We start from the raw sequence: 25,657 nt of genomic DNA, 5'->3' as shown, positions 1-25,657 counted from the left end.
CTCAAATTGCGTCCTGATTCAATACATCGTCCTCCAGCAGACTTGACTTCATGGGTCTATTGCTGCCTCGGGCACCTTATGGCCGTTCTGCTGTGAGTCAAAGATTTTCGAATCGGACGAAAAACTGATAGTGAATTGTAACTTTCAGGACCACCTAATGATGATGGATCACTCAAATTGCGTCCCGATTCAATACATCGTCCTCCAGCAGACTTGTCTCCATGGGTCGATTGCTGCCTTGGGCACCTTATGGCCGTTCTGCTGTGAGTGAAAGATTTTCGAATCGGACGAAAAACTGATAGTGATTTGTAACATTCAGGGCCACCTAATGACGATGGACCACACAAATTGCGTCCCGATTCAGTACATCGTCCACTAGCCGACTTGACTCCATGGGCCTATTGCTGCCTCGGGCACCTTATGGCCGTTCTGCTGTGAGTCTAGATTATAGAATGGGATGAAAAACTGATAGTGAATTGTAACGTTCAGGGCCACCTAATGACGATGGATCACTCAAATTGCGTCCCGATTCAATACATCGTCCTCCAGCAGACTTGTCTCCATGGGTCTATTGCTGCCTCGGGCACCTTATGGCCGTTCTGCTGTGAGTCTAGATTATCGAATGGGACGAAAAACTGATAGTGAATTGTAACGTTCAGGGCCACCTAATGACGATGGATCTCTCAAATTGCGTCCCGATTCAATACATCGTCCTCCAGCCGACTTGGCTCCATGGGTCTATTGCTGCCTCGGGCACCTTATGGCCGTTCTGCTGTGAGTCTAGATTATCGAATGGGACGAAAAACTGATAGCGAATTGTAACGTTCAGGGCCTCCTAATGACGATGGATCACTCAAATTGCGTCCCGATTCAATACATCGTCCTCCAGCCGACTTGACTCCATGGGTCTATTGCTGCCTCGTGCACCTTATGGCCGTTCTGCTGTGAGTCTAGTTTATCGAATGGGACGAAAAACTGATAGTGAATTGTAACGTTCAGGGCCACCTAATGACGATGGATCACTCAAATTGCGTCCCGATTCAATACATCGTCCTCCAGCAGACTTGTCTCCATGGGTCGATTGCTGCCTCGGGCACCTAATGGCCGTTCTGCTGTGAGTCAAAGATGTTCGAATCGGACGAAAAACTGATAGTGAATTGTAACATTCAGGGCCACCTAATGACGATGGGCCACGCAAATTGCGTCCCGATTCAATACATCGTCCTCCAGCCGAGTTGACTCCATGGGTCTATTGCTGCCTCGGGCACCTTATGGCCGTTCTGCTGTGAGTCTAGATTATCGAATGGGACAAAAAACTGATAGTGAATTGTAACTTTCAGGGCCTCCTAATGACGATGGATCACTCAAATTGCGTCCCGATTCAATACATCGTCCTCCAGCAGACTTGTCTCCATGGGTCTATTGCTGCCTCGGGTACCTTATGGCCGTTCTGTTGTGAGTCTAGATTATCGAATGGGACGAAAAACTGATAGTGAATTGTAACGTTCAGGGCCACCTAATGACGATGGATCACTCAAATTGCGTCCCGATTCAATACATCGTCCTCCAGCCGATCACTCAAATTGCTTCCCGATTCAATACATCGTCCTCCAGCCGACTTGACTCCATGGGTCTATTGCTGCCACGGGCACCTTATGGCCGTTCTGCTGTGAGTCTAGATTATCGAATGGGACGAAAAACTGATAGTGAATTGTAACGTTCAGGGCCTCCTAATGACGATGGATCACTCAAATTGCGTCCCGATTCAATACATCGTCCTCCAGCCGACTTGACTCCATGGGTCTATTGCTGCCTCGGGCACCTTATGGCCGTTCTGCTGTGAGTCTAGATTATCGAATGGGGCGAAAAACTGATAAAGAATTGTAACGTTCAGGGCCTCCTAATGACGATGGATCACTCAAATTGCGTCCCGATTCAATACATCGTCCTATAGCAGACTTGTCTCCATGGGTCGATTGCTGCCTCGGGCACCTAAGGCCGTTCTGCTGTGAGTCAAAGATTTTCGAGTCGGACGAAAAACTGATAGTCAGTTGTAACATTCAGGGCCACCTAATGACGATGGACCACGCAAATTGCGTCCCGATTCCATACATCGTCCTCCAGCAGACTTGTCTCCATGGGTCGATTGCTGCCTCGGGCACCTTATGGCCGTTCTGCTGTGAGTCAAAGATTTTCGAATCGGACGAAAAACTGATAGTGAATTGTAACTTTCAGGGCACCTATTGACGATGGATCACTCAAATTGCGACCCGATTCAATACATCGTCCTCCAGCAGACTTGTCTCCATGGGTCGATTGCTGCCTCGGGCACCTTATGGCCGTTCTGCAGTGAGTCAAAGATTTTCGAATCGGACGAAAAACTGATATTCATTTGTAACATTCAGGGCCACCTAATGACGATGGACCACACAAATTGCATCCCGATTCAGTACATCGTCCACTAGCCGACTTGACTCCTTGGGACTATTGCTGCCTCGGGCACCTTATTGCCGTTTTGCTGTGAGTCTAGATTATAGAATGGGATGAAAAACTGATAGTGAATTGAAACGTTCAGGACCACCTAATGACGATGGATCACTCAAATTGCGTCCCGATTCAATACATCGTCCTCCAGCAGACTTGTCTACATGGGTCTATTGCTGCCTCGGGCACCTTATGGCAGGCCTGCTGTGACTCAAAGATTTTCGAATCGGACGAAAAATTGATAGTGAATTGTAACGTTCAAGGCCTCCTAATGACGATGGAACACTCAAATTGCGTCCCGATTTAATACATCGTCCTCCAGCAGACTTGTCTCCATGCGTCTATTGCTGCCTCGGGCACCTTATGGCCGTTCTGCTGTGAGTCAAAGATTTACGAATCGGACGAAAAACTGATAGTGAATTGTAACGTTCAAGGCCACCTAATGACGATGGATCACTCAAATTGCGTCCCGATTCAATACATCGTCCTCCAGCCGACTTGACTCCATGGGTCTATTGCTGCCTCGGGCACCTTATGGCCGTTCTGCTGTGAGTCTAGATTATCGAATGGGACAAAAAACTGATAGTGAATTGTAACTTTCAGGGCCTCCTAATGACGATGGATCACTCAAATTGCGTCCCGATTCAATACATCGTACTCCAGCCGACTTGACTCCATGGGTCTATTGCTGCCTCGGGCACCTTATGGCCGTTCTGCTGTGAGTCTAGATTATCGAATGGGACGAAAATCTGATAGTTAATTGTAACGTTCAGGGCCTCCTAATGACGATGGATCACTCAAATTGCGTCCCGATTCAATACATCGTCCCCAGCCGACTTGTCTCCATGGGTCAATTGCTGCCTCGGGCACCTTATGGCCGTTCTGCTGTGAGTCTAGATTATCGAATGGAACGAAAAACTGATAGTGAATTGTAACGTTCAGGGCCACCTAATGACGATTGATCACTCAAATTGCGTCCTGATTCAATACATCGTCCTCCAGCAGACTTGACTTCATGGGTCTATTGCTGCCTCGGGCACCTTATGGCCGTTCTGCTGTGAGTGAAAGATTTTCGAATCGGACGAAAAACTGATAGTGATTTGTAACATTCAGGGCCACCTAATGACGATGGACCACACAAATTGCGTCCCGATTCAGTACATCGTCCACTAGCCGACTTGACTCCATGGGCCTATTGCTGCCTCGGGCACCTTATGGCCGTTCTGCTGTGAGTCTAGATTATAGAATGGGATGAAAAACTGATAGTGAATTGTAACGTTCAGGGCCACCTAATGACGATGGATCACTCAAATTGCGTCCCGATTCAATACATCGTCCTCCAGCAGACTTGTCTCCATGGGTCTATTGCTGCCTCGGGCACCTTATGGCCGTTCTGCTGTGAGTCTAGATTATCGAATGGGACGAAAAACTGATAGTGAATTGTAACGTTCAGGGCCACCTAATGACGATGGATCTCTCAAATTGCGTCCCGATTCAATACATCGTCCTCCAGCCGACTTGGCTCCATGGGTCTATTGCTGCCTCGGGCACCTTATGGCAGTTCTGCTGTGAGTCTAGATTATCGAATGGGACGAAAAACTGATAGTGAATTGTAACGTTCAGGGCCTCCTAATGACGATGGATCACTCAAATTGCGTCCCGATTCAATACATCGTCCTCCAGCCGACTTGACTCCATGGGTCTATTGCTGCCTCGGGCACCTTATGGCCGTTCTGCTGTGAGTCTAGATTATCGAATGGGACGAAAAACTGATAGTGAATTGTAACGTTCAGGGCCACCTAATGACGATGGATCACTCAAATTGCGTCCCGATTCAATACATCGTCCTCCAGCAGACTTGTCTCCATGAGTCGATTGCTGCCTCGGGCACCTAATGGCCGTTCTGCTGTGAGTCAAAGATGTTCGAATCGGACGAAAAACTGATAGTGAATTGTAACATTCAGGGCCACCTAATGTCGATGGGCCACGCAAATTGCGTCCCGATTCAATACATCGTCCTCCAGCCGAGTTGACTCCATGGGTCTATTGCTGCCTCGGGCACCTTATGGCCGTTCTGCTGTGAGTCTAGATTATCGAATGGGACAAAAAACTGATAGTGAATTGTAACTTTCAGGGCCTCCTAATGACGATGGATCACTCAAATTGCGTCCCGATTCAATACATCGTCCTCCAGCGGACTTGTCTCCATGGGTCTATTTCTGCCTCGGGCACCTTATAGCCGTTCTGCTGTGAGTCTAGATTATCGAATGGGACGAAAAACTGATAGTGAATTGTAACGTTCAGGGCCTCCTAATGACGATGGATCACTCAAATTGCGTCCCGATTCAATACATCGTACTCCAGCCGACTTGACTCCATGGGTCTATTGCTGCCTCGGGCACCTTATGGCCGTTCTGCTGTGAGTCTAGATTATCGAATGGGACGAAAATCTGATAGTGAATTGTAACGTTCAGGGCCTCCTAATGACGATGGATCACTCAAATTGCGTCCCGATTCAATACATCGTCCCCAGCCGACTTGTCTCGATGGGTCTATTGCTGCCTCGGGCACCTTATGGCCGTTCTGCTGTGAGTCTAGATTATCGAATGGAACGAAAAACTGATAGTGAATTGTAACGTTCAGGGCCACCTAATGACGATTGATCACTCAAATTGCGTCCTGATTCAATACATCGTCCTCCAGCAGACTTGACTTCATGGGTCTATTGCTGCCTCGGGCACCTTATGGCCGTTCTGCTGTGAGTCAAAGATTTTCGAATCGGACGAAAAACTGATAGTGAATTGTAACTTTCAGGGCCACCTAATGACGATGGATCACTCAAATTGCGTCCCGATTCAATACATCGTCCTCCAGCAGACTTGTCTCCATGGGTCGATTGCTGCCTTGGGCACCTTATGGCCGTTCTGCTGTGAGTGAAAGATTTTCGAATCGGACGAAAAACTGATAGTGATTTGTAACATTCAGGGCCACCTAATGACGATGGACCACACAAATTGCGTCCCGATTCAGTACATCGTCCACTAGCCGACTTGACTCCATGGGACTATTGCTGCCTCGGGCACCTTATGGCCGTTCTGCTGTGAGTCAAAGATTTTCGAATCGGACGAAAAACTGATAGTGATTTGTAACATTCAGGGCCTCCTAATGACGATGGATCACTCAAATTGCGTCCCGATTCAATACATCGTCCTCCAGCGGACTTGTCTCCATGGGTCAATTGCTGCCTCGGGCACCTTATGGCCGTTCTGCTGTGAGTCTAGATTATCGAATGGGACGAAAAACTGATAGTGAATTGTAACGTTCAGGGTCACCTAATGACGATGGATCACTCAAATTGCGTCCCGATTCAATACATCGTCCTCCAGCCGACTTGACTCCATGGGTCTATTGCTGCCTCGGGCACCTTATGGCCGTTCTGCTGTGAGTCTAGATTATCGAATGGGACGAAAAACTGATAGTGAATTGTAACGTTCAGGCCTCGTAATGACGATGGATCACTCAAATTGTGTCCCGATTCAATACATCGTCCTCCAGCCGACTTGACTCCATGGGTCTATTGCTGCCTCGGGCACCTTATGGCCGTTCTGCTGTGAGTCTAGATTATCGAATGGGACGAAAATCTGATAGTGAATTGTAACGTTCAGGACCTCCTAATGACGATGGATCTCTCAAATTGCGTCCCGATTCAATACATCGTCCTCCAGCAGACTTGTCTCCATGGGTCGATTGCTGCCTCGGGCACCTAATTACCGTTCTGCTGTGAGTCAAAGATTTTCAAATCGGACGAAAAACTGATATTGAATTGTAACATTCAGGGCCACCTAATGACGATGGATCACTCAAATTGCGTCCCGATTCAATACATCGTCCTCCAGCGGACTTGTCTGCATGGGTCTATTGCTGCCTCGGGCACCTTATGGCCGTTCTGCTGTGAGTCTAGATTATCGAATGGGACGAAAAACTGATAGTGAATTGTAACGTTCAGGGCCACCTAATGACGATGGATCACTCAAATTGCGTCCCGATTCAATACATCGTCCTCCAGCCGACTTGACTCCATGGGTCTATTGCTGCCTCGGGCACCTTATGGCCGTTCTGCTGTGAGTCTAGATTATCGAATGGGACGAAAAACTGATAGTGAATTGTAACGTTCAGGGCCTCCTAATGACGCTGGATCACTCAAATTGCGTCCCGATTCAATACATCGTCCTCCAGCAGACTTGACTCCATGGGTCTATTGCTGCCTCGGGCACCTTATGGCCGTTCTGCTGTGAGTCTAGATTATCGAATGGGACGAAAAACTGATAGTGAATTGTAACGTTCAGGGCCACCTAATGACGATGGATCACTCAAATTGCGTCCTGATTCAATACATCGTCCTCCAGCAGACTTGACTTCATGGGTCTATTGCTGCCTCGGGCACCTTATGGCCGTTCTGCTGTGAGTCAAAGATTTTCGAATCGGACGAAAAACTGATAGTGAATTGTAACTTTCAGGGCCACCTAATGACGATGGATCACTCAAATTGCGTCCCGATTCAATACATCGTCCTCCAGCCGACTTGACTCCATGGGTCTATTGCTGCCTCGGGCACCTTATGGCCGTTCTGCTGTGAGTCTAGATTATCGAATGGGACGAAAAACTGATAGTGAATTGTAACGGTCAGGGCCTCCTAATGACGATGGATCACTCAAATTGCGTCCCGATTCAATACATCGTCCTCCAGCAGACTTGTCTCCATGGGTCGATTGCTGCCTCGGGCACCTTATGGCCGTTCTGCTGTGAGTCAAAGATTTTCGAATCGGACGAAAAACTGATAGTGAATTGTAACATTCAGGGCCACCTAATGACGATGGGCCACGCAAATTGCGTCCCGATTCAATACATCGTCCTCCAGCCGAGTTGACTCCATGGGTCTATTGCTGCCTCGGGCACCTTATGGCCGTTCTGCTGTGAATCTAGATTATCGAATGGGACGAAAAACTGATAGTGAATTGTAACGTTCAGGGCCACCTAATGACGATGGATCACTCAAATTGCGTCCCGATTCAATACATCGTCCCCAGCCGACTTGACTCCATGGGACTATTGCTGCCTCGGGCACCTTATGGCCGTTCTGCTGTGAGTCAAGATTATAGAATGGGATGAAAAACTGATAGTGAATTGTAACGTTCAGGGCCACCTAATGACGATGGAGCACTCAAATTGCGTCCCGATTCAATACATCGTCCTCCAGCAGACTTGTCTCCATGGGTCTATTGCTGCCTCGGGCACCTTATGGCAGGCCTGCTGTGACTCAAAGATTTTCGAATCGGACGAAAAACTGATAGTGAATTGTAACGTTCAGGTCCTCCTAATGACGATGGAACACTCAAATTGCGTCCCGATTCAATACATCGTCCTCCAGCGGACTTGTCTCCATGGGTCTATTGCTGCCTCGGGCACCTTATGGCCGTTCTGCTGTGAGTCTAGATTATCGAATGGGACGAAAAACTGATAGTGAATTGTAACGTTCAGGGCCACCTAATGACGATGGATCACTCAAATTGCGTCCCGATTCAATACATCGTCCTCCAGCCGACTTGACTCCATGGGTCTATTGCTGCCTCGGGCACCTTATGGCCGTTCTGCTGTGACTCAAAGATTTTCGAATCGGACGAAAAACTGATAGTGAATTGTAACGTTCAAGGCCTCCTAATGACGATGGAACACTCAAATTGCCGTCCCGATTTAATACATCGTCCTCCAGCAGACTTGTCTCCATGCGTCTATTGCTGCCTCGGGCACCTTATGGCCGTTCTGCTGTGAGTCAAAGATTTACGAATCGGACGAAAAACTGATAGTGAATTGTAACTTTCAGGGCATCTAATGACGATGGATCACTCAAATTGCGACCCGATTCAATACATCGTCCTCCAGCAGACTTGTCTCCATGGGTCGATTGCTACCTCAGGCACCTTATGGCCGTTCTGCAGTGAGTCAAAGATTTTCGAATCGGACGAAAAACTGATATTCATTTGTAACATTCAGGGCCACCTAATGACGATGGACCACACAAATTGCGTCCCGATTCAGTACATCGTCCACTAGCCGACTTGACTCCATGGGACTATTGCTGCCTCGGGCACCTTATGGCCGTTCTGCTGTGAGTCTAGATTATAGAATGGGATGAAAAACTGATAGTGAATTGTAACGTTCAGGGCCACCTAATGACGATGGATCACTCAAATTGCGTCCCGATTCAATACATCGTCCTCCAGCAGACTTGTCTCCATGGGTCTATTGCTGCCTCGGGCACCTTATGGCAGGCCTGCTGTGACTCAAAGATTTTCGAATCGGACGAAAAACTGATAGTGAATTGTAACGTTCAAGGCCTCCTAATGACGATGGAACACTCAAATTGCGTCCCGATTTAATACATCGTCCTCCAGCAGACTTGTCTCCATGCGTCTATTGCTGCCTCGGGCACCTTATGGCCGTTCTGCTGTGAGTCAAATATTTACGAATCGGACGAAAAACTGATAGTGAATTGTAACGTTCAAGGCCACCTAATGACGATGGATCACTCAAATTGCGTCCCGATTCAATACATCGTCCTCCAGCCGACTTGATTCCATGCGTCTATTGCTGCCTCGGGCACCTTATGGCCGTTCTGCTGTGAGTCTAGATTATCGAATGGGACAAAAAACTGATAGTGAATTGTAACTTTCAGGGCCTCCTAATGACGATGGATCACTCAAATTGCGTCCCGATTCAATACATCGTCCTCCAGCGGACTTGTCTCCATGGGTCTATTGCTGCCTCGGGCACCTTATGGCCGTTCTGCTGTGAGTCTAGATTATCGAATGGGACGAAAAACTGATAGTGAATTGTAACGTTCAGGGCCACCTAATGACGATGGATCACTCAAATTGCGTCCCGATTCAATACATCGTCCTCCAGCCGACTTGACTCCATGGGTCTATTGCTGCCTCGGGCACCTTATGGCCGTTCCGCTGTGAGTCTAGATTATCGAATGGGACGAAAAACTGATAGTGAATTGTAACGTTCAGGGCCTCCTAATGACGATGGATCACTCAAATTGCGTCCCGATTCAATACATCGTACTCCAGCCGACTTGACTCCATGGGTCTATTGCTGCCTCGGGCACCTTATGGCCGTTCTGCTGTGAGTCTAGATTCTCGAATGGGACAAAAAACTGATAGTGAATTGTAACGTTCAGGGCCTCCTAATGACGATGGATCATTCAAATTGCGTCCCGATTCAATACATCGTCCTCCAGCAGACTTGTCTCCATGGGTCTATTGCTGCCTCGGGCACCTTATGGCCGTTCTGCTGTGAGTCTAGATTATCGAATGGGACGAAAAACTGATAGTGAATTATAACGTTCAGGGCCACCTAATGACGATGGATCTCTCAAATTGCGTCCCGATTCAATACATCGTCCTCCAGCCGACGTGACTCCATGGGTCTATTGCTGCCTCGGGCACCTTATGGCCGTTCTGCTGTGAGTCTAGATTATCGAATGGGACGAAAAACTGATAGTGAATTGTAACGTTCAGGGCCTCCTAATGACGATGGATCACTCAAATTGCGTCCCGATTCAATACATCGTCCTCCAGCAGACTTGTCTCCATGGGTCGATTGCTGCCTCGGGCACCTATGGCGGTTCTGCTGTGAGTCAAAGATTTTCGAATCGGACGAAAAACTGATAGTGATTTGTAACATTCAGGGCCACCTACTGACGATGGACCAGACAAATTGCGTCCCGATTCAATACATCGTCCACTAGCCGACTTGACTCCATGGGACTATTGCTGCCTCGGGCACCTTATGGCCGTTCTGCTGTGAGTCTAGATTATCGAATGGGACAAAAAACTGATAGTGAATTGTAACTTTCAGGGCCTCCTAATGACGATGGATCACTCAAATTGCGTCCCGATTCAATACATCGTCCTCCAGCGGACTTGTCTCCATGGGTCAATTGCTGCCTCGGGCACCTTATGGCCGTTCTGCTGTGAGTCTAGATTATCGAATGGGACGAAAAACTGATAGTGAATTGTAACGTTCAGGGCCTCCTAATGACGATGGATCACTCAAATTGTGTCCCGATTCAATACATCGTCCTCCAGCTGACTTGACTCCATGGGTCTATTGCTGCCTCGGGCACCTTATGGCCGTTCTGCTGTGAGTCTAGATTATCGAATGGGACGAAAAACTGATAGTGAATTGTAACGTTCAGGGCCACCTAATGACGATGGATCACTCAAATTGCGTCCCGATTCAATACATCGTCCTCCAACAGACTTGTCTCCATGGGTCGATTGCTGCCTGGGGCACCTAATGGCCGTTCTGCTGTGAGTCAAAGATTTTCGAATCGGACGAAAAACTGATAGTGAATTGTAACATTCAGGGCCACCTAATGACGATGGGCCACGCAAATTGCGTCCCGATTCAATACATCGTCCTCCAGCCGAGTTGACTCCATGGGTCTATTGCTGCCTCGGGCACCTTATGGCCGTTCTGCTGTGAATCTAGATTATCGAATGGGACGAAAAACTGATAGTGAATTGTAACGTTCAGGGCCACCTAATGACGATGGATCACTCAAATTGCGTCCCGATTCAATACATCGTCCTCCAGCATACTTGTCTCCATGGGTCTATTGCTGCCTCGGGCACCTTATGGCAAGCCTGCTGTGACTCAAAGATTTTCGAATCGGACGAAAAACTGATAGTGAATTGTAACGTTCAGGGCCTCCTAATGACGATGGAACACTCAAATTGCGTCCCGATTCAATACATCGTCCTCCAGCCGACTTGACTCCATGGTTCTATTGCTGCCTCGGGCACCTTATGGCCGTTCTGCTGTGAGTCTAGATTCTCGAATGGGACGAAAAACTGATAGTGAATTGTAACGTTCAGGGCCTCCTAATGATGATGGATCATTCAAATTGCGTCCCGATTCAATACATCGTCCTCCAGCAGACTTGTCTCCATGGGTCTATTGCTGCCTCGGGCACCTTATGGCTGTTCTGCTGTGAGTCTAGATTATCGAATGGGACGAAAAACTGATAGTGAATTGTAACGTTCAGGGCCACCTAATGACGATGGATCTCTCAAATTGCGTCCCGATTCAATACATCGTCCTCCAGCCGACTTGACTCCATGGGTCTATTGCTGCCTCGGGCACCTTATGGCCGTTCTGCTGTGAGTCTAGATTATCGAATGGGACGAAAAACTGATAGTGAATTGTAACGTTCAGGGCCTCCTAATGACGATGGATCACTCAAATTGCGTCCCGATTCAATACATCGTCCTCCAGCAGACTTTTCTCCATGGGTCGATTGCTGCCTCGGGCACCTAATGGCCGTTCTGCTGTGAGTCAAAGATTTTCGAATCGGACGAAAAACTGATAGTGATTTGTAACATTCAGAGCAACCTACTGACGATGGACCAGACAAATTGCGTCCCGATTCAATACATCGTCCACTAGCCGACTTGACTCCATGGGACTATTGCTGCCTCGGGCACCTTATGGCCGTTCTGCTGTGAGTCTAGATTATCGAATGGGACAAAAAACTGATAGTGAATTGTAACATTCAGGGCCTCCTAATGACGATGGATCACTCAAATTGCGTCCCGATTCAATACATCGTCCTCCAGCGGACTTGTCTCCATGGGTCAATTGCTGCCTCGGGCACCTTATGGCCGTTCTGCTGTGAGTCTAGATTATCGAATGGGACGAAAAACTGATAGTGAATTGTAACGTTCAGGGTCACCTAATGACGATGGATCACTCAAATTGCGTCCCGATTCAATACATCGTCCTCCAGCCGACTTGACTCCATGGGTCTATTGCTGCCTCGGGCACCTTATGGCCGTTCTGCTGTGAGTCTAGATTATCGAATGGGACGAAAAACTGATAGTGAATTGTAACGTTCAGGGCCTCCTAATGACGATGGATCACTCAAATTGTGTCCCGATTCAATACATCGTCCTCCAGCCGACTTGACTCCATGGGTCTATTGCTGCCTCGGGCACCTTATGGCCGTTCTGCTGTGAGTCTAGATTATCGAATGGGACGAAAATCTGATGGTGAATTGTAACGTTCAGGACCTCCTAATGACGATGGATCTCTCAAATTGTGTCCCGATTCAATACATCGTCCTCCAGCAGACTTGTCTCCATGGGTCGTTTGCTGCCTCGGGCACCTAATTGCCGTTCTGCTGTGAGTCAAAGATTTTCAAATCGGACGAAAAACTGATATTGAATTGTAACATTCAGGGCCACCTAATGACGATGGATCACTCAAATTGCGTCCCGATTCAATACATCGTCCTCCAGCGGACTTGTCTGCATGGGTCTATTGCTGCCTCGGGCACCTTATGGCCGTTCTGCTGTGAGTCTAGATTATCGAATGGGACGAAAAACTGATAGTGAATTGTAACGTTCAGGGCCACCTAATGACGATGGATCACTCAAATTGCGTCCCGATTCAATACATCGTCCTCCAGCCGACTTGACTCCATGGGTCTATTGCTGCCTCGGGCACCTTATGGCCGTTCTGCTGTGAGTCTAGATTATCGAATGGGACGAAAAACTGATAGTGAATTGTAACGTTCAGGGCCTCCTAATGACGCTGGATCACTCAAATTGCGTCCCGATTCAATACATCGTCCTCCAGCAGACTTGACTCCATGTGTCTATTGCTGCCTCGGGCACCTTATGGCCGTTCTGCTGTGAGTCTAGATTATCGAATGGGACGAAAAACTGATAGTGAATTGTAACGTTCAGGGCCACCTAATGACGATGGATCACTCAAATTGCGTCCTGATTCAATACATCGTCCTCCAGCAGACTTGACTTCATGGGGCTATTGCTGCCTCGGGCACCTTATGGCCGTTCTGCTGTGAGTCAAAGATTTTCGAATCGGACGAAAAACTGATAGTGAATTGTAACTTTCAGGGCCACCTAATGACGATGGATCACTCAAATTGCGTCCCGATTCAATACATCGTCCTCCAGCAGACTTGTCTCCATGGGTCGATTGCTGCCTTGGGCACCTTATGGCCGTTCTGCTGTGAGTCAAAGATTTTCGAATCGGACGAAAAACTGATAGTGATTTGTAACATTCAGGGCCACCTAATGACGATGGACCACACAAATTGCGTCCCGATTCAGTACATCGTCCACTAGCCGACTTGACTCCATGGGACTATTGCTGCCTCGGGCACCTTATGGCCGTTCTGCTGTGAGTCTAGATTATCGAATGGGACGAAAAACTGATAGTGAATTGTAACGTTCAGGGCCACCTAATGACGATGGATCTCTCAAATTGCGTCCCGATTCAATACATCGTCCTCCAGCCGACTTGACTCCATGGGTCTATTGCTGCCTCGGGCACCTTATGGCCGTCCTGCAGTGAGTCTAGATTATCGAATGGGACGAAAAACTGATAGTGAATTGTAACGTTCAGGGCCTCCTAATGACGATGGATCACTCAAATTGCGTCCCGATTCAATTCATCGTCCTCCAGCCGACTTGACTCCATGGGTCTATTGCTGCCTCGGGCACCTTATGGCCGTTCTGCTGTGAGTCTAGATTATCGAATGGGACGAAAAACTGATAGTGAATTGTAACGGTCAGGGCCTCCTCATGACGATGGATCACTCAAATTGCGTCCCGATTCAATACATCGTCCTCCAGCAGACTTGTCTCCATGGGTCGATTGCTGCCTCGGGCACCTTATGGCCGTTCTGCTGTGAGTCAAAGATTTTCGAATCGGACGAAAAACTGATAGTGAATTGTAACATTCAGGGCCACCTAATGACGATGGGCCACGCAAATTGCGTCCCGATTCAATACATCGTCCTCCAGCCGAGTTGACTCCATGGGTCTATTGCTGCCTCGGGCACCTTATGGCCGTTCTGCTGTGAATCTAGATTATCGAATTGGACGAAAATCTGATAGTGAATTGTAACGTTCAGGGCCTCCTAATGACGATGGATCACTCAAATTGCGTCCCGATTCAATACATCGTCCTCCAGCTGACTTGACTCCATGGGTCTATTGCTGCCTCGGGCACCTTATGGCCGTTCTGCTGTGAGTCTAGATTATCGAATGGGACGAAAAACTGATAGTGAATTGTAACGTTCAGGGCCACCTAATGACGATGGATCACTCAAATTGCGTCCCGATTCAATATATCGTCCTCCAACAGACTTGTCTCCATGGGTCGATTGCTGCCTGGGGCACCTAATGGCCGTTCTGCTGTGAGTCAAAGATTTTCGAATCGGACGAAAAACTGATAGTGAATTGTAACATTCAGGGCCACCTAATGACGATGGGCCACGCAAATTGCGTCCCGATTCAATACATCGTCCTCCAGCCGAGTTGACTCCATGGGTCTATTGCTGCCTCGGGCACCTTATGGCCGTTCTGCTGTGAATCTAGATTATCGAATGGGACGAAAAACTGATAGTGAATTGTAACGTTCAGGGCCACCTAATGACGATGGATCACTCAAATTGCGTCCCGATTCAATACATCGTCCTCCAGCAGACTTGTCTCCATGGGTCTATTGCTGCCTCGGGCACCTTATGGCAAGCCTGCTGTGACTCAAAGATTTTCGAATCGGACGAAAAACTGATAGTGAATTGTAACGTTCAGGGCCTCCTAATGACGATGGAACACTCAAATTGCGTCCCGATTCAATACATCGTCCTCCAGCCGACTTGACTCCATGGGTCTATTGCTGCCTCGGGCACCTTATGGCCGTTCTGCTGTGAGTCTAGATTCTCGAATGGGACGAAAAACTGATAGTGAATTGTAACGTTCAGGGCCTCCTAATGATGATGGATCATTCAAATTGCGTCCCGATTCAATACATCGTCCTCCAGCAGACTTGTCTCCATGGGTCTATTGCTGCCTCGGGCACCTTATGGCTGTTCTGCTGTGAGTCTAGATTATCGAATGGGACGAAAAACTGATAGTGAATTGTAACGTTCAGGGCCACCTAATGACGATGGATCTCTCAAATTGCGTCCCGATTCAATACATCGTCCTCCAGCCGACTTGACTCCATGGGTCTATTGCTGCCTCGGGCACCTTATGGCCGTTCTGCTGTGAGTCTAGATTATCGAATGGGGCGAAAAACTGATAGTGAATTGTAACGTTCAGGGCCTCCTAATGACGATGGATCACTCAAATTGCATCCCGATTCAATACATCGTCCTCCAGCAGACTTGTCTCCATGGGTCGATTGCTGCCTCGGGCACCTAATGGCCGTTCTGCTGTGAGTCAAAGATTTTCGAATCGGACGAAAAACTGATAGTGATTTGTAACATTCAGGGCAACCTACTGACGATGGACCAGACAAATTGCGTCCCGATTCAATACATCGTCCACTAGCCGACTTGACTCCATGGGACTATTGCTGCCTCGGGCACCTTATGGCCGTTCTGCTGTGAGTCTAGATTATCGAATGGGACGAAAAACTGATAGTGAATTGTAACGTTCAGGGCCACCTAATGACGATGGATCACTCAAATTGCGTCCTGATTCAATACATCGTCCTCCAGCAGACTTGACTTCATGGGGCTATTGCTGCCTCGGGCACCTTATGGCCGTTCTGCTGTGAGTCAAAGATTTTCGAATCGGACGAAAAACTGATAGTGAATTGTAACTTTCAGGGCCACCTAATGACGATGGATCACTCAAATTGCGTCCCGATTCAATACATCGTCCTCCAGCAGACTTGTCTCCATGGGTCGATTGCTGCCTTGGGCACCTTATGGCCGTTCTGCTGTGAGTCAAAGATTTTCGAATCGGACGAAAAACTGATAGTGATTTGTAACATTCAGGGCCACCTAATGACGATGGACCACACAAATTGCGTCCCGATTCAGTACATCGTCCACTAGCCGACTTGACTCCATGGGACTATTGCTGCCTCGGGCACCTTATGGCCGTTCTGCTGTGAGTCTAGATTAGAATGGGATGAAAAACTGATAGTGAATTGTAACGTTCAGGGCCACCTAATGACGATGGATCACTCAAATTGCGTCCCGATTCAATACATCGTCCTCCAGCAGACTTGTCTCCATGGGTCTATTGCTGCCTCGGGCACCTTATGGCCGTTCTGCTGTGAGTCTAGATTATCGAATGGGACGAAAAACTGATAGTGAATTGTAACGTTCAGGGCCACCTAATGACGATGGATCTCTCAAATTGCGTCCCGATTCAATACATCGTCCTCCAGCCGACTTGACTCCATGGGTCTATTGCTGCCTCGGGCACCTTATGGCCGTTCTGCAGTGAGTCTAGATTATCGAATGGGACGAAAAACTGATAGTGAATTGTAACGTTCAGGGCCTCCTAATGACGATGGATCACTCAAATTGCGTCCCGATTCAATTCATCGTCCTCCAGCCGACTTGACTCCATGGGTCTATTGCTGCCTCGGGCACCTTATGGCCGTTCTGCTGTGAGTCTAGATTATCGAATGGGACGAAAAACTGATAGTGAATTGTAACGGTCAGGGCCTCCTCATGACGATGGATCACTCAAATTGCGTCCCGATTCAATACATCGTCCTCCAGCAGACTTGTCTCCATGGGTCGATTGCTGCCTCGGGCACCTTATGGCCGTTCTGCTGTGAGTCAAAGATTTTCGAATCGGACGAAAAACTGATAGTGAATTGTAACATTCAGGGCCACCTAATGACGATGGGCCACGCAAATTGCGTCCCGATTCAATACATCGTCCTCCAGCCGAGTTGACTCCATGGGTCTATTGCTGCCTCGGGCACCTTATGGCCGTTCTGCTGTGAATCTAGATTATCGAATGGGACGAAAAACTGATAGTGAATTGTAACGTTCAGGGCCACCTAATGACGATGGATCACTCAAATTGCGTCCCGATTCAATACATCGTCCCCAGCCGACTTGACTCCATGGGACTATTGCTGCCTCGGGCACCTTATGGCCGTTCTGCTGTGAGTCAAGATTATAGAATGGGATGAAAAACTGATAGTGAATTGTAACGTTCAGGGCCACCTAATGACGATGGACCACTCAAATTGCGTCCCGATTCAATACATCGTCCTCCAGCAGACTTGTCTCCATGGGTCTATTGCTGCCTCGGGCACCTTATGGCAGGCCTGCTGTGACTCAAAGATTTTCGAATCGGACGAAAAACTGATAGTGAATTGTAACGTTCAGGTCCTCCTAATGACGATGGAACACTCAAATTGCGTCCCGATTCAATACATCGTCCTCCAGCGGACTTGTCTCCATGGGTCTATTGCTGCCTTGGGCACCTTATGGCCGTTCTGCTGTGAGTCTAGATTATCGAATGGGACGAAAAACTGATAGTGAATTGTAACGTTCAGGGCCACCTAATGACGATGGATCACTCAAATTGCGTCCCGATTCAATACATCGTCCTCCAGCCGACTTGACTCCATGGGTCTATTGCTGCCTCGGGCACCTTATGGCCGTTCTGCTGTGAGTCTAGATTATCGAATGGGACGAAAAACTGATAGTGAATTGTAACGTTCAGGGCCTCCTAATGACGCTGGATCACTCAAATTGCGTCCCGATTCAATACATCGTCCTCCAGCCGACTTGACTCCATGGGTCTATTGCTGCCTCGGGCACCTTATGGCCGTTCTGCTGTGAGTCTAGATTATCGAATGGGACGAAAAACTGATAGTGAATTGTAACGTTCAGGGCCACCTAATTACGAAGGATCTCTCTAATTGCGTCCCGATTCAATACATCGTCCTCCAGCGGACTTGTCTCCATGGGTCCATTGCTGCCTCGGGCACCTTATGGCCGTTCTGCTGTGAGTCTAGATTATCGAATGGGACGAAAAACTGATAGTGAATTGTAACGTTCAGGGCCTCCTAATGACGATGGATCACTCAAATTGCGTCCCGATTCAATACATCGTCCTCCAGCCGACTTGACTCCATGGGTCTATTGCTGCCTCGGGCACCTTATGGCCGTTCTGCTGTGAGTCTAGATTATCGAATGGGACGAAAAACTGATAGTGAATTGTAACGTTCAGGGCCACCTAATGACGATGGATCACTCAAATTGCGTCCTGATTCAATACATCGTCCTCCAGCAGACTTGACTTCATGGGTCTATTGCTGCCTCGGGCACCTTATGGCCGTTCTGCTGTGAGTCAAAGATTTTCGAATCGGACGAAAAACTGATAGTGAATTGTAACTTTCAGGGCCACCTAATGACGATGGATCACTCAAATTGCGTCCCGATTCAATACATCGTCCACTAGCCGACTTGACTCCATGGGACTATTGCTGCCTCGGGCACCTTATGGCCGTTCTGCTGTGAGTCTAGATTATCGAATGGGACGAAAAACTGATAGTGAATTGTAACGTTCAGGGCCTCCTAATGACGCTGGATCACTCAAATTGCGTCCCGATTCAATACATCGTCCTCCAGCAGACTTGACTCCATGTGTCTATTGCTGCCTCGGGCACCTTATGGCCGTTCAGCTGTGAGTCTAGATTATCGAATGGGACGAAAAACTGATAGTGAATTGTAACGTTCAGGGCCACCTAATGACGATGGATCACTCAAATTGCGTCCTGATTCAATACATCGTCCTCCAGCAGACTTGACTTCATGGGGCTATTGCTGCCTCGGGCACCTTATGGCCGTTCTGCTGTGAGTCAAAGATTTTCGAATCGGACGAAAAACTGATAGTGAATTGTAACTTTCAGGGCCACCTAATGACGATGGATCACTCAAATTGCGTCCCGATTCAATACATCGTCCTCCAGCAGACTTGTCTCCATGGGTCGATTGCTGCCTTGGGCACCTTATGGCCGTTCTGCTGTGAGTCAAAGATTTTCGAATCGGACGAAAAACTGATAGTGATTTGTAACATTCAGGGCCACCTAATGACGATGGACCACACAAATTGCGTCCCGATTCAGTACATCGTCCACTAGCCGACTTGACTCCATGGGACTATTGCTGCCTCGGGCACCTTATGGCCGTTCTGCTGTGAGTCTAGATTAGAATGGGATGAAAAACTGATAGTGAATTGTAACGTTCAGGGCCACCTAATGACGATGGATCACTCAAATTGCGTCCCGATTCAATACATCGTCCTCCAGCAGACTTGTCTCCATGGGTCTATTGCTGCCTCGGGCACCTTATGGCCGTTCTGCTGTGAGTCTAGATTATCGAATGGGACGAAAAACTGATAGTGAATTGTAACGTTCAGGGCCACCTAATGACGATGGATCTCTCAAATTGCGTCCCGATTCAATACATCGTCCTCCAGCCGACTTGACTCCATGGGTCTATTGCTGCCTCGGGCACCTTATGGCCGTCCTGCAGTGAGTCTAGATTATCGAATGGGACGAAAAACTGATAGTGAATTGTAACGTTCAGGGCCTCCTAATGACGATGGATCACTCAAATTGCGTCCCGATTCAATTCATCGTCCTCCAGCCGACTTGACTCCATGGGTCTATTGCTGCCTCGGGCACCTTATGGCCGTTCTGCTGTGAGTCTAGATTATCGAATGGGACGAAAAACTGATAGTGAATTGTAACGGTCAGGGCCTCCTCATGACGATGGATCACTCAAATTGCGTCCCGATTCAATACATCGTCCTCCAGCAGACTTGTCTCCATGGGTCGATTGCTGCCTCGGGCACCTTATGGCCGTTCTGCTGTGAGTCAAAGATTTTCGAATCGGACGAAAAACTGATAGTGAATTGTAACATTCAGGGCCACCTAATGACGATGGGCCACGCAAATTGCGTCCCGATTCAATACATCGTCCTCCAGCCGAGTTGACTCCATGGGTCTATTGCTGCCTCGGGCACCTTATGGCCGTTCTGCTGTGAATCTAGATTATCGAATTGGACGAAAATCTGATAGTGAATTGTAACGTTCAGGGCCTCCTAATGACGATGGATCACTCAAATTGCGTCCCGATTCAATACATCGTCCTCCAGCTGACTTGACTCCATGGGTCTATTGCTGCCTCGGGCACCTTATGGCCGTTCTGCTGTGAGTCTAGATTATCGAATGGGACGAAAAACTGATAGTGAATTGTAACGTTCAGGGCCACCTAATGACGATGGATCACTCAAATTGCGTCCCGATTCAATATATCGTCCTCCAACAGACTTGTCTCCATGGGTCGATTGCTGCCTGGGGCACCTAATGGCCGTTCTGCTGTGAGTCAAAGATTTTCGAATCGGACGAAAAACTGATAGTGAATTGTAACATTCAGGGCCACCTAATGACGATGGGCCACGCAAATTGCGTCCCGATTCAATACATCGTCCTCCAGCCGAGTTGACTCCATGGGTCTATTGCTGCCTCGGGCACCTTATGGCCGTTCTGCTGTGAATCTAGATTATCGAATGGGACGAAAAACTGATAGTGAATTGTAACGTTCAGGGCCACCTAATGACGATGGATCACTCAAATTGCGTCCCGATTCAATACATCGTCCTCCAGCAGACTTGTCTCCATGGGTCTATTGCTGCCTCGGGCACCTTATGGCAAGCCTGCTGTGACTCAAAGATTTTCGAATCGGACGAAAAACTGATAGTGAATTGTAACGTTCAGGGCCTCCTAATGACGATGGAACACTCAAATTGCGTCCCGATTCAATACATCGTCCTCCAGCCGACTTGACTCCATGGGTCTATTGCTGCCTCGGGCACCTTATGGCCGTTCTGCTGTGAGTCTAGATTCTCGAATGGGACGAAAAACTGATAGTGAATTGTAACGTTCAGGGCCTCCTAATGACGATGGATCACTCAAATTATGTCCCGATTCAATACATCGTCCTCCAGCCGACTTGACTCCATGGGTCTATTGCTGCCTCGGGCACCTTATGGCCGTTCTGCTGTGAGTCTAGATTATCGAATGGGACGAAAAACTGATAGTGAATTGTAACGTTCAGGGCCACCTAATGACGATGGATCACTCAAATTGCGTCCTGATTCAATACATCGTCCTCCAGCAGACTTGACTTCATGGGGCTATTGCTGCCTCGGGCACCTTATGGCCGTTCTGCTGTGAGTCAAAGATTTTCGAATCGGACGAAAAACTGATAGTGAATTGTAACTTTCAGGGCCACCTAATGACGATGGATCACTCAAATTGCGTCCCGATTCAATACATCGTCCTCCAGCAGACTTGTCTCCATGGGTCGATTGCTGCCTTGGGCACCTTATGGCCGTTCTGCTGTGAGTCAAAGATTTTCGAATCGGACGAAAAACTGATAGTGATTTGTAACATTCAGGGCCACCTAATGACGATGGACCACACAAATTGCGTCCCGATTCAGTACATCGTCCACTAGCCGACTTGACTCCATGGGACTATTGCTGCCTCGGGCACCTTATGGCCGTTCTGCTGTGAGTCTAGATTAGAATGGGATGAAAAACTGATAGTGAATTGTAACGTTCAGGGCCACCTAATGACGATGGATCACTCAAATTGCGTCCCGATTCAATACATCGTCCTCCAGCAGACTTGTCTCCATGGGTCTATTGCTGCCTCGGGCACCTTATGGCCGTTCTGCTGTGAGTCTAGATTATCGAATGGGACGAAAAACTGATAGTGAATTGTAACGTTCAGGGCCACCTAATGACGATGGATCTCTCAAATTGCGTCCCGATTCAATACATCGTCCTCCAGCCGACTTGACTCCATGGGTCTATTGCTGCCTCGGGCACCTTATGGCCGTTCTGCAGTGAGTCTAGATTATCGAATGGGACGAAAAACTGATAGTGAATTGTAACGTTCAGGGCCTCCTAATGACGATGGATCACTCAAATTGCGTCCCGATTCAATTCATCGTCCTCCAGCCGACTTGACTCCATGGGTCTATTGCTGCCTCGGGCACCTTATGGCCGTTCTGCTGTGAGTCTAGATTATCGAATGGGACGAAAAACTGATAGTGAATTGTAACGGTCAGGGCCTCCTCATGACGATGGATCACTCAAATTGCGTCCCGATTCAATACATCGTCCTCCAGCAGACTTGTCTCCATGGGTCGATTGCTGCCTCGGGCACCTTATGGCCGTTCTGCTGTGAGTCAAAGATTTTCGAATCGGACGAAAAACTGATAGTGAATTGTAACATTCAGGGCCACCTAATGACGATGGGCCACGCAAATTGCGTCCCGATTCAATACATCGTCCTCCAGCCGAGTTGACTCCATGGGTCTATTGCTGCCTCGGGCACCTTATGGCCGTTCTGCTGTGAATCTAGATTATCGAATGGGACGAAAAACTGATAGTGAATTGTAACGTTCAGGGCCACCTAATGACGATGGATCACTCAAATTGCGTCCCGATTCAATACATCGTCCCCAGCCGACTTGACTCCATGGGACTATTGCTGCCTCGGGCACCTTATGGCCGTTCTGCTGTGAGTCAAGATTATAGAATGGGATGAAAAACTGATAGTGAATTGTAACGTTCAGGGCCACCTAATGACGATGGACCACTCAAATTGCGTCCCGATTCAATACATCGTCCTCCAGCAGACTTGTCTCCATGGGTCTATTGCTGCCTCGGGCACCTTATGGCAGGCCTGCTGTGACTCAAAGATTTTCGAATCGGACGAAAAACTGATAGTGAATTGTAACGTTCAGGTCCTCCTAATGACGATGGAACACTCAAATTGCGTCCCGATTCAATACATCGTCCTCCAGCGGACTTGTCTCCATGGGTCTATTGCTGCCTTGGGCACCTTATGGCCGTTCTGCTGTGAGTCTAGATTATCGAATGGGACGAAAAACTGATAGTGAATTGTAACGTTCAGGGCCACCTAATGACGATGGATCACTCAAATTGCGTCCCGATTCAATACATCGTCCTCCAGCCGACTTGACTCCATGGGTCTATTGCTGCCTCGGGCACCTTATGGCCGTTCTGCTGTGAGTCTAGATTATCGAATGGGACGAAAAACTGATAGTGAATTGTAACGTTCAGGGCCTCCTAATGACGCTGGATCTCTCAAATTGCGTCCCGATTCAATACATCGTCCTCCAGCCGACTTGACTCCATGGGTCTATTGCTGCCTCGGGCACCTTATGGCCGTGATGCTGTGAGTCTAGATTATCGAATGGGACGAAAATCTGATAGTGAATTGTAACGTTCAGGGCCACCTAATTACGAAGGATCTCTCTAATTGCGTCCCGATTCAATACATCGTCCTCCAGCGGACTTGTCTCCATGGGTCCATTGCTGCCTCGGGCACCTTATGGCCGTTCTGCTGTGAGTCTAGATTATCGAATGGGACGAAAAACTGATAGTGAATTGTAACGTTCAGGGCCTCCTAATGACGATGGATCACTCAAATTGCGTCCCGATTCAATACATCGTCCTCCAGCCGACTTGACTCCATGGGTCTATTGCTGCCTCGGGCACCTTATGGCCGTTCTGCTGTGAGTCTAGATTATCGAATGGGACGAAAAACTGATAGTGAATTGTAACGTTCAGGGCCACCTAATGACGATGGATCACTCAAATTGCGTCCTGATTCAATACATCGTCCTCCAGCAGACTTGACTTCATGGGTCTATTGCTGCCTCGGGCACCTTATGGCCGTTCTGCTGTGAGTCAAAGATTTTCGAATCGGACGAAAAACTGATAGTGAATTGTAACTTTCAGGGCCACCTAATGACGATGGATCACTCAAATTGCGTCCCGATTCAATACATCGTCCACTAGCCGACTTGACTCCATGGGACTATTGCTGCCTCGGGCACCTTATGGCCGTTCTGCTGTGAGTCTAGATTATCGAATGGGATGAAAAACTGATAGTGAATTGAAACGTTCAGGGCCACCTAATGACGATGGATCACTCAAATTGCGTCCCGATTCAATACATCGTCCTCCAGCAGACTTGTCTCCATGGGTCTATTGCTGCCTCGGGCACCTTAAGGCAGGCCTGCTGTGACTCAAAGATTTTAGAATCGGACGAAAAACTGATAGTGAATTGTAACGTTCAGGTCCTCCTAATGACGATGGAACACTCAAATTGCGTCCCGATTCAATACATCGTCCTCCAGCAGACTTGTCTCCATGCGTCTATTGCTGCCTCGGGCACCTTATGGCCGTTCTGCTGTGAGTCAAAGATTTTCGAATCTGACGAAAAACTGATAGTGAATTGTAACGTTCAGGGCCACCTAATGACGATGGATCACTCAAATTGCGTCCCGATTCAATACATCGTCCTCCAGCCGACTTGACTCCATGGGTCTACTGCTGCCTCGGGCACCTTATGGCCGTTCTGCTGTGAGTCTAGATTATCGAATGGGACGAAAAACTGATAGTGAATTGTAACGTTCAGGGCCACCTAATGACGATGGATCACTCAAATTGTGTCCCGATTCAATACATCGTCCTCCAGCCGACTTGACTCCATGGGTCTATTGCTGCCTCGGGCACCTTATGGCCGTTCTGCTGTGAGTCTAGATTATCGAATGGGACGAAAAACTGATAGTGAATTGTAACGTTCAGGGCCTCCTAATGACGATGGATCACTCAAATTACGTCCCGATTCAATACATCGTCCTCCAGCGGACTTGTCTCCATGGGTCTATTGCTGCCTCGGGCACCTTATGGCCGTTCTGCTGTGAGTCTAGATTATCGAATGGGACGAAAAACTGATAGTGAATTGTAACGTTCAGGGCCTCCCAATGACGATGGATCACTCAAATTGCGTCCCGATTCAATACATCGTCCTCCAGCCGAATTGACTCCATGGGTCTATTGCTGCCTCGGGCACCTTATGGCCGTTCTGCTGTGAGTCTAGATTATCGAATGGGACGAAATACTGATAGTGAATTGTAACGTTCAGGGCCTCCTAATGACGATGGATCACTCAAATTGCGTCCCGATTCAATACATCGTCCTCCAGCAGCCTTGTCTCCATGGGTCGATTGCTGCCTCGGGCACCTAATGGCCGTTCTGCTGTGAGTCAAAGATTTTCGACTCGGACGAAAAAGTGATAGTGAATTGTAACATTCAGGGCCACCTAATGACGATGGACCACGCAAATTGCGTCCCGATTCAATACATCGTCCTCCAGCCGAGTTGACTCCATGGGTCTATTGCTGCCTCGGGCACCT

The sequence above is a fragment of the Schistocerca cancellata genome, unplaced genomic scaffold, assembly GCF_023864275.1.
Source record: "Schistocerca cancellata isolate TAMUIC-IGC-003103 unplaced genomic scaffold, iqSchCanc2.1 HiC_scaffold_1114, whole genome shotgun sequence".
In the NCBI taxonomy this organism is placed as follows: domain Eukaryota; kingdom Metazoa; phylum Arthropoda; class Insecta; order Orthoptera; family Acrididae; genus Schistocerca; species Schistocerca cancellata.
Note: the sequence above shows the minus strand (reverse complement) of the source record.